Source organism: Notothenia rossii (genome assembly GCF_949606895.1).
Source record: "Notothenia rossii genome assembly, chromosome: 7".
Taxonomy (NCBI): Eukaryota; Metazoa; Chordata; class Actinopteri; order Perciformes; family Nototheniidae; genus Notothenia; species Notothenia rossii.
Window position 1 is genome coordinate 27,455,469 of NC_136905.1, and position 18,410 is coordinate 27,473,878.

Here is an 18,410-nt window from a genome sequence, read left to right on the forward strand (position 1 = left end):
TGATCATTTCAGTAAAAACTAACGTTCATATTTCTCTTTTTAATTATAATACTGATGAACGTTCAAAACAAAGCACTTTGGCAACTTACCACATACGTTTTAAAATGCTTAATAACCACCGTAATTTCTCCGTCATAATCGTTTGTTTCCGTGAACGGCCGACTATTGTGTGACGGCAAATGCTGCGGCTGCAAGGCATTGTGGGGCAGCATTTTCTCCTCTTCTTTCGATAAGGGAGGTCCAGTGGTTCCTAAGCTAAAGGAGGTTATAAAGGAAGTTTGAAACCTCCTTTCCTATCATGTAGAGAATTCAAACGGCACTTATCATGGCTGCCACTGATGGACTTCCGGGTCATTTGTTTCACTCGGTTAGGAAGGTTCCTAAGCTAAATGGACTATTCGACTGCAGCCAGGGGGTGAAGTCTTTTCAAAAATAAAATGGGAAACCAAAGACAGAAAAAGACAAGACAAAACACAGACAGATCATGACAGGACCAGTTTTATTATATTATTATTACATCTCCGGATCAGTGACGAGTGAAAGTTTCCACAACACAACTTAAAAGAAACGTCAAATTTGTTGTCAATTGATTAGGAGGGGACTGACATAAATTGCAAAGTTACGCTTAGAAACACTTGATCCAAAGTTTCAAATTTTGCAAGTAGATAAAAGCTTTATAAAATGTAACCTACTTTATTTAAACTGAAAATAGGCCTTTTGACGTCTACGTGAAAGTACAGGTATTATAACCATTAATACTGGCGCAGTTCTATTAAAGTGTCCCATTAAGTCCTGATAATGGGACAAGTCAGTGTGAAAAATACCTGAAGTCTGAAACTGAAGCATGCTAAATGGAATTCAGCCACAATTGATTTTATTATTTAAACGTATACTGCCAGTCATACCAAGTTTTTATAGAATTTTCTGGAACTGAACACAATCAACCTGTGTTCTTTTGAGTTCGACTGTCCCTGACCAGTGGTGTTTGTATTACTGTGCTTAACAAATGGACGGATCTAGATTCACATTCTTAGTCTCAGATAGGGTTCACAGAGACGAGCCTGTAAACAGGGGTTAACCTTCACTTGTGCCAAGACTTCTGCAGATTTTACATTGCCTATCACTTCTATTGACCAAGAGCCAGCCTTTCCCTCCCACCTTCGCCTTGATAGCCTATCAGCAATTGAAACGAGTCGAGAGATTGAAAATAATCCAGAGCTGCCAATTTATCAGAAGTCGCTCTTATGGCTCATTACAACGGAGTGTGCTCATAATGAAGGCTGAAAACGAGGGCCATTAACAAGGGCGGGCACTCTGAGCGCCGCCCTACATCACATTCTTTAGAGTGGATTTTTTCTCTCTTGGTAACTGTGGTAATAATGGAACAAATGAACAAAACACATGTTTATAATTGATGTTGTTGACATTGTGTAAGTGCATGCCCAAGGCTCACTCACAGCAAACTGATACTCTCATCTATTCAAAAAGTAACACAGAGACAAGACTTACAGGTCACAGAGACTTTTCTACAAAGTGACAAAATGACTTGAATGACCAATACTTTGGTAAATTAAATTAGTGTCGAACAGGCTTTAAAAATTGAAAAACCTCGTTGATTAATTTTTAACTGTGAATGTTTTAGAAAAACTATTATGTTGCTATGTTAACACATACATATGAAATTATGTTTAAGTGGTCTCAGCATAGGGACTCAGGTACTTGTTTACTCTGTTTTCAACTCTTTCAACAAATACACAGACAAAACACAAATACATTGTATGTTGTTGAAATATAATACATTATATAACACATTTTTATATCTTTGTATCAATATAATGAATACTAAAACAAAGTAACAATGATGTGACAGCTGAAGAAGTGAAGAGGAGACAGGCAGGAAGTAGAGAGAGACAGACGGACTCTCGTGACAACAGAGAATCCTCCGTCACTCACCCCTTTGTGAACATAATACAGACCGTGTGTGTGTGTGTAAGTCCTCAAGAATCCTAGCTATGCGGATAAAATTGACTCATAAGTTTATTTAGTCAGTGCTGTCTAAAGTTCACATGTGATAGTATTTCCTCACTGTTATTGTCAAAACATTTGTCCCCTTTTGGAATTTATAAAAATCACACGATTTCATCTGCAAAATCTGCATACATCACACTTTAACATAATTCTAACTAGTGGTGTTTGTGTGCATTATGCAGAAAATATTATTGCCAATAATTCAAATATTCCTTAAGCTTTACTCCTATTTTTAAAAAACATATATACCTACAGCTGACAGGTTTGATATTTTGATATTTTTATGACAACTTGTACAGATTGAATGCAGAGTCCTTTTTTTGGACACACTTTGACCCTGGTGATGACTACTGACATGTGTACAAGTCCTTAAACTGTTTTGAATACATCTGATAACAAGCCCATTGAACGTATCAATCAGGTGTCCAAATCACTTGTTTTTATATTTCAACATTTTCTGTCTAGGTGACCATGACCTGACCTGAGGATGGAGCCCACCCTCACATCCACACATCAACACCCTGGTGATCGGCCTGCTGTTTTAAGAATGTTTACCGAAATGAAGCCTCTGTTTGTATGCTGCTCCTCACTTGCCACTCGTTACCAGTATTGTACTAGTTACTGAAAACCAGTAACCAGTAACTAGTTACCATTAGTAGTTACTTCATTTCAAAAGTAACTCAGTTACTTTACTGATGACTTACACCAAAAAGCGTGTGAACAGTAACGCATTAGTTACTCCCATTAAGGCTCCCATTAATGCCCTTATAGCCTTAATTTCAGTACTGTTATTGCATTGGAGAATAATACAATCTGTTGATCAAGAAATAGCAATAGAAATAGTAAAAATAGCCTTCTACAACATACCGTGCAATGGCTTTATCAACTTTTCCCTGGCTAGCAGTCCCTCGGTTAAAATCCAGCCGCTGTTGCTTAGGTGGAGGTGGAGTGGCGTCGGATGAGTCTTGGTCTGTGGTCTTAGCTAGGCTACTAGCTTCGTCCCAGCATATTGTTTCTGCAGATGTTTCAACAGATTTGAATTGCTGTTTTGGGCAGTAGATAGGATCTTTGACCCGCCAAGACACAACTTACATTTAACTAAAACGTTATTTTCTTTGTGCTCGACAAAAGTGAAATAGTGAGAATATCTCTGTTGTATATATAAGACTATGGACTAAGACATTTAGGTTGACCGTTTATTGAACACGTTGTTGCATACGCTCCCATGACAACACCACAACAACACAACTGTATCCGCTTCACACATTCCAAAACTCCCGGTGCCATCTTAAAGGCACAGTCACACCTGATGTGACACATACATAACAATCTCCGGGCGGAGAAACTCGACTTGAGCTCCGCTGCCGCTGTCGGTACCATAGCTGTGTCCCAATTCTCCTGAGGACCCAGCCTCGCAGTCCGCGGAGGACCCAGGACCCAAGCTGGGTCCGCTGGGTCCGCGGATTATTAATTTACCCCTTTTAGAAGTGAAGATTTAATCATTTGTTCTGGGAATGTCATTTTCGAGCCTGAACAGGTAAAAGGAAACTGGCCAAAAAAAAAAAAAAAACCTTGCACACTGCTCACGACCTATTGCAGTGTTTGGACACGGAATGCAAAATAAACTATCAGTAAAATAAACACGGCTCCATTCTGGTAAAATTATGTTTATATTGTTAAGATGGGATGTTGTTTCCAACTTCCCCCTTCAGTTCAAAATGTTAGTCGAAACATGAACTGAAGTGGTAGCAGAGGTATGTCATTTATGTAATCTGATTCTCATTGTATAAGCAATACGATTCAAATCATGAGCAGGTCTATGGGTTTCAAAACATGAGCAACATGTACTCTAAGAGAAAGTTAGGGGCAAATAATGTGTCTACTGTCTGCCCACCAGACCGCCCTAGTATAATTGTTGTTTAATTCATAATGAATTTCAATGACACACAGTAATAACAATGACAGAGAATGGCTTCATATGACAGATTAATCATTGACTGAATGAGTGAAAACTCTTAATTTCTTCACTAATGCAATTTCTGTTTAGTAGTTTAATGCCCCTGCCATACAGTCAAGTTGCAGTTTACATCCAACATTTCTTACATTACCTTTCTTCTTTACTATATGTAAGGGAAACTTCTGTAGCAATGGAGAGTCAGGACTCAGAGAGACACGAGGAGAGTTGAAGCTTTGATGTCAAACACTGGTGTTTTATTTGGAGTTTTGGCCGGAGAGTTGACAAGACAGGTGGTATGTCACGAGTTGACACAGCGGTTGCCAAACCAATTCTGAAGAACTCTTTCTGCAGCTTGAGTTTTTAACTAGTTCGGAGTGTAATAATCAACATTCTTCATCAGTGAGACTAAACAAATATGGACCCTGAATCTAACTAGAGCTCTCGTCCATAGAAAAGAATGTGCGCCAGGGAACCTTCGTCCCTGAACAGTAAACTACATCATGGCGGCTTGTGCTCTGTCATAGACTGGCAACAACAATGCGCCCAAGCTGCCCCTCCTTAAGAGAGATAGCAGCAATACCCAAGGCCGTAGGCCTATGCCGTGGGAAAGGAGACTGTGAGAGGAGAAAATGATGAACTGTGTCAAAGGTTGAATACCTAAGCAAATTATTCCCTAACAGTCTCTCTCTTTTTATCCATTTTGATAACCTAAACAACCTATTCTAATAATAATTTGTTCAATACCCTAATAAATAAGGTCCTTCAGAAAGGGTGTAGGCATTCTACACAATGTTGCAAATAATCACATTAATAAAACATTTCAGATTGAAACAGTCAATCACAATCATAAAAATTATCTCTCATCAGTGTTTGGAGCATCTTTTTAAAAGCACGATAATGAACATAGGGTTATAATCACATATATCACAGATACATAATAACATAAATGTTTTAAACCAAACACCTTTTATCATTTACTCATTAGTTAATTTCATTTTCTACAAAATCAAGACTAGCTTGCAGCTCAAATATTTACTCCAAGGCAAACATTTAGTCAAGGTGTCAATAAATCAGGATCATGAGAGATCAAACTATGGTTTAAGAGATTCCCACTGGTGAGCTAATCAATCTGTAATCTGCGAAATTGCAGTGTCAACAATTTAGGATTATATTTACGTTTATCTTCATTGCACTTAAATCAAGAGTAAGGCACTTAGTCTTAGTAAAATCATTCATTTTAGTCAAGTACATTGTTCAAAATCTGAAAAGGAAAAGTTAGGCATTTGTAGTATAATTGTAACAAATTCAATCTGCAAAGGAAAAAAGGTTCAAAAACATATTTTCTTTAATCGGAACAGAAATATGGTTAATTCATTTGCCATTCGTTGTAGTCACAAGCCCCTTCTTTGAAAGGGGGAACCCATGGTTCGGACACAACGGCAGGGACCCATGGGTCGGGAAGCTCGGCATCGTACATCATCACGGTGTCATCAACGGTGGTGTACCCCACCAGTCTCTGTGGGGCCTGGAGGGCGGTTATTTGTAAGGGAAACTTCTGCAGCAATGGAGAGTCAGGACTCAGAGAGACACAAGGAGAGTTGGAGCTTTGATGTCAAACACTGGTGTTTTATTTGGAGTTTTGGCCGGAGAGTTGACAAGACAGGTGGTGTGTCACGAGTTGACACAGCGGTTGCCAAACCAATTTTGAAGAACTCTTTCTGCAGCTCGAGGTTTTAACTAGTTCGGAGTGTAATAATCAACATTCTTTATCAGTGAGACTTAAGCAATAAGGATCCTGAATCTAACTAGAGCTCTCGTCCATAGGAAAGAATGCGCGCCAGGGAACCTTCGTCACTGAACAGTAAACTACCTCATGGGGGCTTGTGCTCTGTCATAGACTGGCAACAACAATGCGCCCAAACTGCCCCTCCTCAAAGACCCAGTGAAGTGTGCGCCTGTGCATGATCTGTTATGCTAATATGTATAGTAATGACCAAAATTGTCCATTGGAGCCCATATCAAAAGATGTTGGAATAGCAATGAATTTGACGAGTTTTGAATTTGCCGCCTGGAAATCCGCAGTTGACCTCCGCCTTCGTGGGCGTGGCTTGCGATCTACTGCGTGACCTCACGAGATGGTCACCGCCGAAGTGTTTACATTCATCACAGTTTATTGTTTCTCTGTTTCAAAGTCGAATTTATCAAAGTCTTTGAGCGAGTATTTTACTGGAATGTGTGTCGGAGTCGACTGGAAGTGATTGCCAATCGAGAAAACCTGACAATGGAGGCGACAGTGACGAAAACGGGAGGAAAAACACACGGGAAGCGATGCATTGCCGCTGGCTGTAGTAATGTCAAGTCTGCCGAAGTGGCGATGTTTCTGTTCCTAAAAGATGAAGGTGAGCCTGGCTGGTGTCATTGTTTCGTAGATTCGTTGATTGTTCATGACAAATAAAGGCCACTGGTCGATTCGAGAGAGAGAGAGAGAGAGAAAGAGAGACTGAGAGAGTTACAGGGTTGTTGTTAGCATCTGGTGCTAGCTCGGAGCTAACGGAGATTAGCTGTTTCAAAAATAAGGAGAGGGAGAGTCGGCGGAGGCTCTTGATGGTGAAGCGGGCACAATGCCCGCACGAGCCGGGGTTGTCGATAGCCTCCTGGGCATGTTCCAGCCCTAGGCAGGACGAGCAGACCTGGTGTGAGTCTGTGCCTGATATCTTCAACCCGCAGCCGCAGAGCCGAGCCTCCGAGTCCCTGACTTCTCTGGTGTGAGGGAGAGAAGCGTCCATCTCGTTCGCCGTGGTGACGGCGTGGAGTGGACCCGCTCGTAACAGGTACGTTGCTGAGAAAAAATCCTTCCCCACCTGTCGTTAATCCGGAGAAAAAACGACGGTGTAGAATTTTATTCTCAAAGAATATTAACTGGTGTGTTAATACCCTTTTTATCTTCCCCTCCTCTGGTGTGAGAGAGAAAAAGAAAAAAACGTCCCCGCTACCTTGGTGTCGGTAGTGAGGAAAGGCAAGCTAGTAACAGGTGTGTTACCAGCTTGAAAAATCAAAACCTTACCTTTAATTCCGAAGAAAGAAACGGCGAGGTAGATTGCAACACTAACTGGTGTGTTAGTATTAACAGTCTTCTTGCAGAAGTATATATAGAAGTAGCCGGCGAGCGCCCGTCGACCGAAGTTAGCTTGGATAGCTTGGTTCCGTCTGTGGACTGTGTGAGCTAGCCCGGCTACCAATAGAGATGTGCTCTGAAGCGAGAAGAGGTGTTTGTTTTATAATTTTAACTTGGAACTGTATATTGTTGAATTTTATGCAGAAGATCCAATAAAGTTAGACTATGTGCGCATGAAAATAATTTCTTGTTCTCGCCCCCTGATTATCTGATAGTTGGAATTATTCCCATAAACTGCAGAAAAACAGGGCTGGTCACCCTGGCGTATGTTTTAATTCAATGACCAGAAAGTTCTAATTCTAGTTTAATAATACTCACATGACATGTACATAAGCTAATTATTTCCCAGAGGCTGAGCCCAAGCAGAGATTTTAAACAAGGCAAATCCCCCCCCCCCCCTATTTTCAAATCGATAGTGACAGCACAGTCACTGCTAACCTGCTAACCATTCAGTGTTCTGTAGCCGGTCAATGTCTTCCCCATCGTCCATGTCGTCGCCATCATCCTCCCCACTTGACGTCCCTGACGGCTCAAATCTGTAGGGTTCAATGATGTTCTGCGCTTCCTCATCGTCACTTCCATCTTCTGTGCCACTTTCTTCATCTATCCTGTCCGAAAAGCTGTCAAAATCAATCATTTCTCTCGCACTTGTATCACTTTCCAAAGTCTCCGCCATGTTTACAATCACAACTGGGCCCATCTTGTGACGTCACAGCCATCGTCTGCAACTTCCGGTAGGCTCAGACGGCCGTTATTATTAAAATGAATAATGAATAAATAAATAAATAATTAAAAATTATTTTAGCCATGAACAGGCAAAATGATATGTAAGGAATGAAACTGCCATTTCATTTTGGCGCAAAAAACATGCACTTCACGGGCACTTTAAGAGAGATAGCAGCAATACCCAAGGCCGTAGACATATGCCATGGGAAAGGAGACAGTGAGAGGAGAAAATTATGAACTGTGTCGAAGGTTGAATACCTAAGCAAATGATTCCCCTAACACTATACACATTTTCATTCTGAACAGTGGCGGCTGGTGGAAATTATTTTAGGTGGGGCTATTGTAATGGTGAATAAACCACACATGGAACATTTTGAGAAATTACCCCTTAAATTAAATTAAATTGGCTACACTATTTCATCGTTGCTGTTGTATGATTGGTGTTTAGCTACAGTATTTAGCGTCTACAGCACCTCCACTTTTAGGGTTGACGTAGACCCAAACGTCGCCCGGAGGTCCCCCGGTGTTGTTGCGGGAGCTGCTGCACTAGCTAACGCTCCACTAGCTAACGCTACATTAGCAAAACAAACGCTTATTTATTTTGCAAATGGTGCGGCGGGCTTCAAACACGTTCCCCTCCACTGGTTTCAACCAAGGACTAAATTAGATGTTTTCCAACCAAATACGGTTGAACTGACACTTCCCCATATTAATTTGTAAGTAGATTCGAAGATACATGAGTATCTGACTGCTGCAAGCTGAAGCTTGGTTGCTAGGTTACTAGCTGGGTGTTCTCCAACAAGGGGCCGGGGGAAACAAAGTTAGTGATTACTGGTTCCATGTTGATTTAATTCAATACAAATTGTTGGGGGGAACTGAAAGGCTATTACCGTACTGGTTACTTTGCAGCCCAGAAATTTCCCCCAAAACACATTTAGACACTATCGCAACACAGAAGTACCTTTAAAATCCGGTCATTTTTAAGACCTTCTAAATCATATTTAAGACCTTTCTTATTTTTTTGGTTATATTTAAGACCTTTTTAAGGCCTTACATTCAGATTATCAAATGTAAGACTTTTTAAGACCCCGCGGGAACCCTGAGGAGACTAAATACGAACATTATATGCAGACACAGACGTGGTTCAGAAACAAAGAAATATTAGAAAAAAGACCATTAAGGCAAAACATCTAGTTTGATGGATGCTGTCAAAACTACAATAATATGCGTGTGTGTGTGTGTGTGTGTGTGTGTGTGTGTGTGTGTGTGTGTGTGTATGTGTATGTGTATGTGTATGTGTATGTGTGTGTGTGTGTGTGTGTGTGTGTGTGTGTGTGTGTGTGTGTGTGTGTGTGTGTGTGTGTGTGTGTGTGTGTGTGTGTGTGTGTGTGTGTGTGTGTGCGTTTTTATTTAGCACGGGCACATAGTATCTGTCCCCAGTTGTTTGAAGAGCAAGCATTGGAAACAAAAGACAGTGTTTACCTCTTTGCATCCAGCTAGTCACACACACAGTTACAATCACACTCCCTGTAATTGACATAATTAATAGATAGTTTAGCTTCTCACCATCATTTGCTGTGGCCCACTGAAGTTAACGATCGTAACTGAAAGGCTGGCTGTCAAACGTAAACATTCAGCCACGTGACTCGCAAACTCTCGCAAGAGTTTTACACAACACAGATCCTTTCTAGCCATAACCCTGCACCGGGCGCTGACATTGGCGCCCGGTGATCGTCAGATTTGACGACGCTGATTGGCTGAAATTATGTTTCGGAGCCATAGCTTACAGATAGCAACAGTCAGCTGCTAGTGGCTGCTGCTGCACTGGTTGAGGGCTCCTCTCTTAGCGCCCAGGCGAGAGAGGGTAATGATACACGGGCAAGGCCAGGCAGGAAACATGTGACTTATCAGTAACTTTAGACATCGTAACACCATTTTAAACGAGATTTTATTGTAGATTATACATTTTACTGATACCAATTATATAATATTGACCTTGTTCATTACAAATTAAAATTAAAAATATATATTTAAAAAAAATAATAATAATACAAAATATATTTTTTATTTATTTATTTTTTATTTTAATTTGTAATGTGGGAAGAGGTGGGGCGGCCCTATGGGCCGGCCGCCACTGATTCTGAAGTTGTGTTTTGTGAAGTCGCAATGACCTTTGACCACCAAAATCAAATCAGTTTATCCTTGAGTCCAAGAGGGCATTTGTTTCAAATGGGAAGAAATTCCCTCGAAGTATTCCTGAAATACATTCATGTGAGAGGGACAGACTCGTGTACAGACTGGCAGATGGATATACAACCCAAGAACATATTGCCAACATCCTCGACCGTTGATGGCGTGAGGACATCAAAAATGATACCTCACGAGAAAACAGCTCTACATTTATGTTGTTTATTTTACAAAGATTTTGTCAGACCTACACTTTCGAATATTATCTTTTAAACGTATCTGAATGTGTGCTTTTAATAGTTCCCTCAGTTGTTCTACCTTATGCAAAATTATTTATTTGCTAAAGTGTGTACTGTAGCTCTCAGTTCTCAAACCGATTGTTGTTGCACGTTATATTTTAATCGGAGCGATGGAACATCTGCATGGTGGGCTCAGATGTTCAGACAAAAGATTTGATGGCAACATGCAGGATTGACTGCCCAGCTGTTTGATGATGGACATGGCTGAAATACCTCATATATTTTCGTGCTGCTCGTCTTTCTATGGGCATAAAGTATACCATTAATGGACTACCAATAGACAGACAGATGTTAGAAGATGTCCACCACCCACCTGTGTCTCCTGCTACTCCGCTATGAGTTTCCTGTATGGCTCAAGAGTCCAGTAAGAGAATAGCAGGAAAATAGTCTGTGTCACTGCCATTGTTAGCTGAAGAGGTAGCAGAGGTTTTGGCTAAAGAAAATACACGGTAAAAACACATACGATATACACACTGTAGTGTTTGTTTATTGGTTGTTTATGGGACAACAATGGTTGGCGTAAAAAGAGGTTTAGATGACCTCAGGGCGTCTATTATACTGTCTATTCTCAGTATAAATATAGGCTGGATAAATATAGCCAGCAGCTGCATCACTGTCACTTTCACATTGATAAGTGATAACAAGAGAGAATATAGAAGAGGGAAGTATTCCTTTTGTTGAGAGTCCGGTCTGCAGCTATTTCAGTAACAGTGATGATGTTACAGACCTGAACACAAACTCTGCGTGCGAGGAGAAGAACGTGTATTTAGATTACTTTGATGCACATTACAACAGCAATGATGCAACATCTTATTTGCAATTCTTAAGATATCCTGTTGGTTTAAATGTTTGTCCTCTAAATGCAATCATTTCTTGTCATATATTAATTTTGGTTTACAGTGTAAGTAAGGTGCTTTGTTTTAATCCTTTGTTTGATATTCATCAAATAGTCAGTATACAGTAGATTAGAGAACAGATACAAAAAAACGTGTCTAAAGATACCATGAAAAATGATTTGCAGATCTTTCAAAATTGGTGTTTGTTATTGAATTTTAAGAAGTAACACAATGAATATAAACCGAGTTATATTTTCAAATGATGTTACTAAATATAATTATCATTGTCCAAAACAAACGCGGATGTAGGAAAACATTGTCCCAGTCTCCTTGGTCTACGTCTGGACAGTCTTCCTTTATAGAGCAGAGTATTAATAGAAACACACACAGGAAAGTTAGTACTAAAAATACTGAAAAGGGTTATACTTTATTTTAGTAACCAAATCTATTGAGATAAAGGTTGGCTGCACTTATTAATTAATTATTATGCATTCATTTTTACAGATTATGCAAACTTAAATAATTTAGTTTATGAAGCTATATACTATTGTGTATTTGTGTCATCATGAATGATATATTAATCCATACTTGACATTCATGTAACTAAAAGACCACTGGAACATTCAGCATTTCTTTTAAATGTTTGCAATGGTGCCCTCATCGTTGTATTTCTTGCACTATTGCATTTCCATGTCTGTTTCTTCTTGCACTATTCTTATTTTGCATGTCTTTTATATATTTATGTTGAATTTTTGCAGGAGCCTCCTTATGATTATTGCCAAAACTACACTTAGCTGTTGTGCACATGATAAAAAATACTTTAAATCTATGTTTGAATCTTGAATAACATACCTGTTGAAAATATTTTTCAGAACATTTCCTCTTGCTAGACCCAGATGTTCTCAGTTCTCTCATGTTTATCTAAAAATGTCAAAAATATTTAAAAGAAGATAACCCAATCAATGCATTTAAGGGCCATTCATCTGATGTAGTTGTGAAGTCAGTTAAAGGACAGTCCCCCAACTTCATTATTTTGTATTCAGTCTTTGAAGGTTCTTGGCTTGCTGTATGACAACAATCCTGCCGGATGTTGATATAAATGGTGCATTAAGAACAATCACAGTGGGGCATGAACGCCTGCCAGTCTGACGATGTGAGCTGGAGCTGCTCTGACCTACGTGACTGTTGTTGTGTCTGGGCCTCATTCAGGGATTTCTGCTGTCTTTTCTGAGCCTCCCTGATCATCACATCCTCTTACACTCTAAAGCGCAACTTATACCGTCATCCACTGCCCCCCCCGAAACACATCCAGCCACCCAACCCGAGGCATGTGTGCAGTGTCATGCATACAGGAAGAGAGACGTGCTGCAGAGACAAAAGAGAGACATATTACCTGCAGCCAGGAGCCGCAGTGCAGACAAAAGAGATCTTGAGGAGACTCTGTAACAGTAGTCAAATTATTGTGCTCATTCTACTTCTTACTGCAGTAAAATGAAAGAAACTGATGCATACATCTATGGTCAACATATATAATACAGCAAATCAAACGATCCATAGATGAGGTAGGCATATAAATGAAGCATAATGTCAGTAATGTCCACTCACATTGTCAGTAACGCCTGAGGGGAGCAGGACTGGAGACAGTTGGTTGCAGGTCTGTCTCTAAACTAATCAACTAAATCAAACTTCACCTGGGTGGATTGTCAAAGGGGGAGCCTCGTTGCGGAGAAATTATACAGATGGCTATTCCGCCCCTGAAAATGTCTATGCAAACGTTATTATTAATAATAATTACCCCCGGGGGGTCGCGACCCCCACTTTGGGAACCCCTGCTCTAGAGGCAGTGTTCTTGTGTATAAAATTAATATTACATCAACATTTAAAGGGGACCTATCATGCAAAATGCACTTTTGTACGTCTTTTATACATGAATATGTGTCCCCGGTGTTCACGAAGTGTCAGAAAATACAACCCTTTCTCTTTTCCTCCATACCCAAATCTCTAAAAACAGGGCTGCAACGGATTTGATACATGTGGATTCTGATTTGCACCTCTATGATGTCACAGAGGTGCACTCCGCCTGTATGGTCAACTCTCCACCTATCAGGGGAATGAGAGGTTGCCGTGGCATGGCAACAGCATAGCAACAGCATGGCAACAGCATAGTAACATGACGCTTGTGCCTCGCCCCCTCCTTTGCAGGGTGGGGGGGTCAGCTCCAGCTCATGCAAAGACAGAGCTGGAGTGAGGCAAAATGAGGCATGGCTAAAATGCATGATCTGTTTGGTATTTTGAAAAATAAAACTTACAAATATACCTTATATAGGTATGGCCCTACAATATATTATTCAAATATAGCATGATAGGTCCCCTTTAAGGTTTAACGATATATCGCAATACTAGGGGTGTAACGGTATCCCTATTCGTCCCGTACCGTCACGGTTCGGACGTCACGGTTCGGACGTCACGGTTCGGCACATGTAGTCACACAGCGAATACGCCTTTTTTCACGAGTGGGAAAAAAGTCTGTCACTCAGGGCAGTATTACACTATATATAATCCAGGGGGCGGTATTGCGCCTAAAAGCCAGCCGCCCGTAAATAACAAATGAAGAACAACAAAACACAACAAAACAAACACAATACATGAAGAAGAACACACAGGAGCTAGAAGACCCACCTGCTTCTTTTAAATAAGGTGTGTGGACTACAACAATGATGGGGTGCGAGTTTTGGATCGGACGAGGACGGTGTGTTGGCGTTGTTCGACAGCGGTGCGGTATGCTAGTGGTAACACGTCAAACATGCTCAATCACATCCGAGTCAGTCTCAGTCCCCAGCGAGAGGGTTTTCTCGACGGCAGGTGACATAGTTACCGCCAACAGATCTGCCCTCACGACTGACAACGTAGACAAACTCATATTTTTGAAGAAAAACTTGAAAATAGAGTAAAGCTTGAGTACCTTTATTTAGGCATAATGGCCTCACACACTCACAAGTTAATTACACATGTTAGACATTGCTCCTAAAGGCACAGATTTTATGTTGTTTTATATTTATCATTGTATTTATTTTATATTTTGACATCAGGAGATGTTATACAGTTCTGTATTGCCTTTTATTGATTGTGATTGAAACACTTTCTTATTATTTATTTTAATACTTTCAAGACATTCTTTTTAGTTGTACAGCTTATTTAACCTTTTTGTTTGACATCAGCCATTATAAATAATATGGCCATCTGAGTGTGTGTGTTACTGTTTGTGGTTTGTTTTTAACTGTGTAATACAGTTAATGATTCCAAATGTTACAGTTCCTTATTTTCATACCAAAACTTGCACTACTGTTAAAAATAAATAACAGCAAAAAAAATTATGCATTTGGGATTTTTTGTTGTTGTACCGAACCCGTGCCGAACCGAACCGTGACTTCTGTGAACCGTTACACCCCTACGCAATACCCTACATAAAATGGGATAGAATACAGTATTTTCTGCTTCCCTGCAGGTGAATAATATGGATTTCCTCTCAGTACTGTTGCTGGGGGCTCTCTGCCCTATCCACCTCCTCCCCTACTCCACTCCCCCCAGGCTCTCTGCCTGACTGTCTGTGTATCTACGTGACCGGCCCAGGGTCTGTCAGTGCCAATGGAGGCCGCCATGTCAGCAGATAACACTAACTAGCTTCCTGTCATTACTGCTAATTGCCCCCTGGCCCGGAATCGTCAGACACCCTGGGTGGGGCGTGACTGAAAAGTGTGTGTGTGTGTGTGTGTCTGTGTGTGTGTGGGAAATGTTGGTTATTTGCAATTTGTAAATGCTACATACCTGTTCACATGGCTGAATGTATCACTGTTTATGTCCCTTGTCATGGGGCAAACATATGGGTGATGTGTTGTGTCATACATAATAAACAGAAAAATATTATATTGAGTGTGCAGACAGTGGAGAGATGGATCGGAGCGATAGTATAAGTAGCCGAACATAATGTACAGTGGGGCAAAAAAGTATTTAGTCAGCGACCAATTGTGCAAGTTCTCCCACTTAAAAAGATGAGAGAGGCCTGTACTGTAACTTTCATCCTAGGTATACCTCAACTATGAGAGACAAAATGAGAAAGAAAAAAAAATCCAGAAAATCACATTGGCCCATTCCTCCATGCAGATCTCCTCTAGAGCAGTGATGTTTTGGGGCTGTTGCTGGGCAACACGGACTTTCAACTCCCTCCAAAGATTTTCTATGGGGTTGAGATCTGGAGACTGGCTAGGCCACTGAAGGACCTTGAAATGCTTCTTACGAAGCCACTCCTTCGTTGCCCGGGCAGTGTGTTTGGGATCATTGTCATGCTGAAAGACCCAGCCACGTTTCATCTTCAATGCCTTTTGCTGATGGAAGGAGGTTGTCACTCAAAATCTCACGATACATGGCCCCATTCATTCTTTCCTTTACACGGATCAGTCGTCCTGGTCCCTTTGCAGAAAAACATCCCCAAAGCATGATGTTTCCACCCCTATGTTTCACAGTAGGTATGGTGTTCTTTGGATGCAACTCAGCATTCTTTCTCCTCCAAACACGTCTAGTTGAGTTTTTACCAAAAAGTTCTATTTTGGTTTCATCTGACCATATGTCATTCTCCCAATCCTCTTCTGGATCATCTAAATGCTCTCTAGCAAACTTCAGACGGGCCTGGACATGTACTGGCTTAAGCAGGGGGACACGTCTGGCACTGCAGGATTTGAGTCCCTGGCGGCGTAGTGTGTTACTGATGGTAGCCTTTGTTACTTTGGTCCCAGCTCTCTGCAGGTCATTGACTAGGTCCCCCCGTGTGGTTCTGGGATTTTTGTTCACTGTTCTTGTGATCATTTTGACCCCACGGGGTGAGATCTTGCGTGGAGCCCTAGATCGAGGGACATTATCAGTGGTCTTGTATGTCTTCCATTTTCTAATAATTGCTCCCACAGTTGATTTCTTCACACCAAGCTGCTTACCTATTGCAGATTCAGTCTTCCCAGCCTGGTGCAGGTCTACAATTTTGTTTCTGGTGTCCTTTGACAGCTCTTTGGTCTTGGCCATAGTGGAGTTTGGAGTGTGACTGTTTGAGGTTGTGGACAGGTGTCTTTTATACTGATAACGAGTTCAAACAGGTGCCATTAATACAGTTGACAAGTGGAGGACAGAGGAGGCTCTTAAAGAAGAAGTTACAGGTCTGTGAGAGCCAGAAATATTGGTTGTTTTTAGGTGACCAAATACTTATTTTCCACCATAATTTGCAAATAAATTCTTTAAAAATCAGACAATGTGATTCTCTGGATTTCTTTCTCATTTCATCTCTCATAGCTGAGGTATACCTAGGATGAAAATTACAGGCCTCTCATCTTTTTAAGTGGGAGAACTTGCACAATTGGTGGCTGACTAAATACTTTTTGCCCCACTGTATATGTTTTTCTAAGTATGTATGTAGCGTGTATGTTGTCTATAACCAAGCGGAAGAGGAAAGGCCCATCATCAAAACAGGCTTAATAGCTCTGAACTGATGTAAATTAGGAAATAACTATACAAGGAATGGTATGTTAAATCTAAAGACAAATTACATTGCTATCACACAGATTTATAAGTTACTCAATGCAAACAAATTATATTCAGGACACACCAAAATAAAGTAAGTAAGAAAGTCACAAAACAATATTAGTAATGTTATAAAAGGTTAATATTCTGGAGATAAGAAATATGTGCCTAATTAATCAACAAAGGGAAAGTAAGCTTATCCCTGAAGCAAAATATGATACAGTAAGTGTCGGGACACTGTGTTGAGGTATCTGGTAAAAAAAATATACATAAGAAGAATAAAGAGAAACACTGATGTCATGTAATGCATTTACCTGGAAGGCATACTTGATGACTTTCCTGTTTCTAACAATAACGAAGGGCAGGATGTTTATATTTGACACTGTACAGTATGTTATCACTGGTCTATCTGCAGATGTCTACAGCAGGCTATATGACCCAGGGGAGGGCTGACAGTGGGGCTGTATGTATCTAAAAAAAACCTCCAGGGACAATTTAGCTACACACATGATACCAAAGCATCATAGATTCAATAGGATTTGCGGGTTTAATGAAGAACATAACAAATAACAATCCAATTAGGAGATTGATGGCACATTTTAAGGCTTTTAAGGTGGTGTTTGTGTCTTTATTGTGTTGTTAAAAACCTTAAATGTCCTCCAACCCATACCATCCAAGGTTGTTTGTTTCTAACATCGAGATGAGGGGGTCAACACATCCTCATACCTCAACATAACTTTCGCAGTTTCAAACATGTTGTTAAAGGTGTAACGGTTAGGCAACAAAAGTACTCAGTTGGTTAAAGAAAATGGTCTGAGGAACTAATTAATTAGTTGGTAAGTAGGCGATGTAACTTAAGTATGTTACGACCTATAGTAGGTACATCTAAATAACTCAATGTTGACTTTTGGTTTCGCTTGGCACACGAACAGCTGGGTGAAAGTCTTGTTTGTTTGACCCATCCTACCTACACAAATGTTGTCCCTCACCTGATTTCCTCCTGAGTCCTGTCACGATACCACCATGCAGGTATAAAGAGATTACTATGGGCACTAAAAAGTATTGAGATGTAACAATGTAATGTATTGTCAGCAGAGAAGATTGAGATGACACTTCGATATTGTAGGTACTCTCATGTTAGCTCAGCCTAGCTAGCTAGGACAAGATAGCACAAGAAACAGCAACCCTAGCTCTGTTGCAATAACAACAAATAAAGCTCCTTGACACATGATACCTTGTTTGAAGGAAGCAGTTTCCAGGCACTTAGCTAAAATGTTGGAAGTTAGTACTCCAGGACATGAAATACTTCAGCACACAAAGCAAGATGTATTAGAGCTTGAGAGAAGATACAATGTGTATTTTATGTATTTGGCACCGGGCCAAGAAAACATGCTGTTTTTGTGCTGCTAAGCAGCTGCACCTAGCTATAGCTTCACATTTACATCCCAGACAACAGAATGGCATTGATCTTCCCATCAAACCCAAAATATTATTTAAACCAGAGGACTTACAAAAGCAGATTATTATATTTACACAAAACCTTGGCCCAGAAAGCAAGGGTTACTGTTGGAGTTTGGTGCTAGTTTTCACATCTACTCCAACTGGTGTGGTTTTAACCCTGCTTTGTTCACTTGCCTATC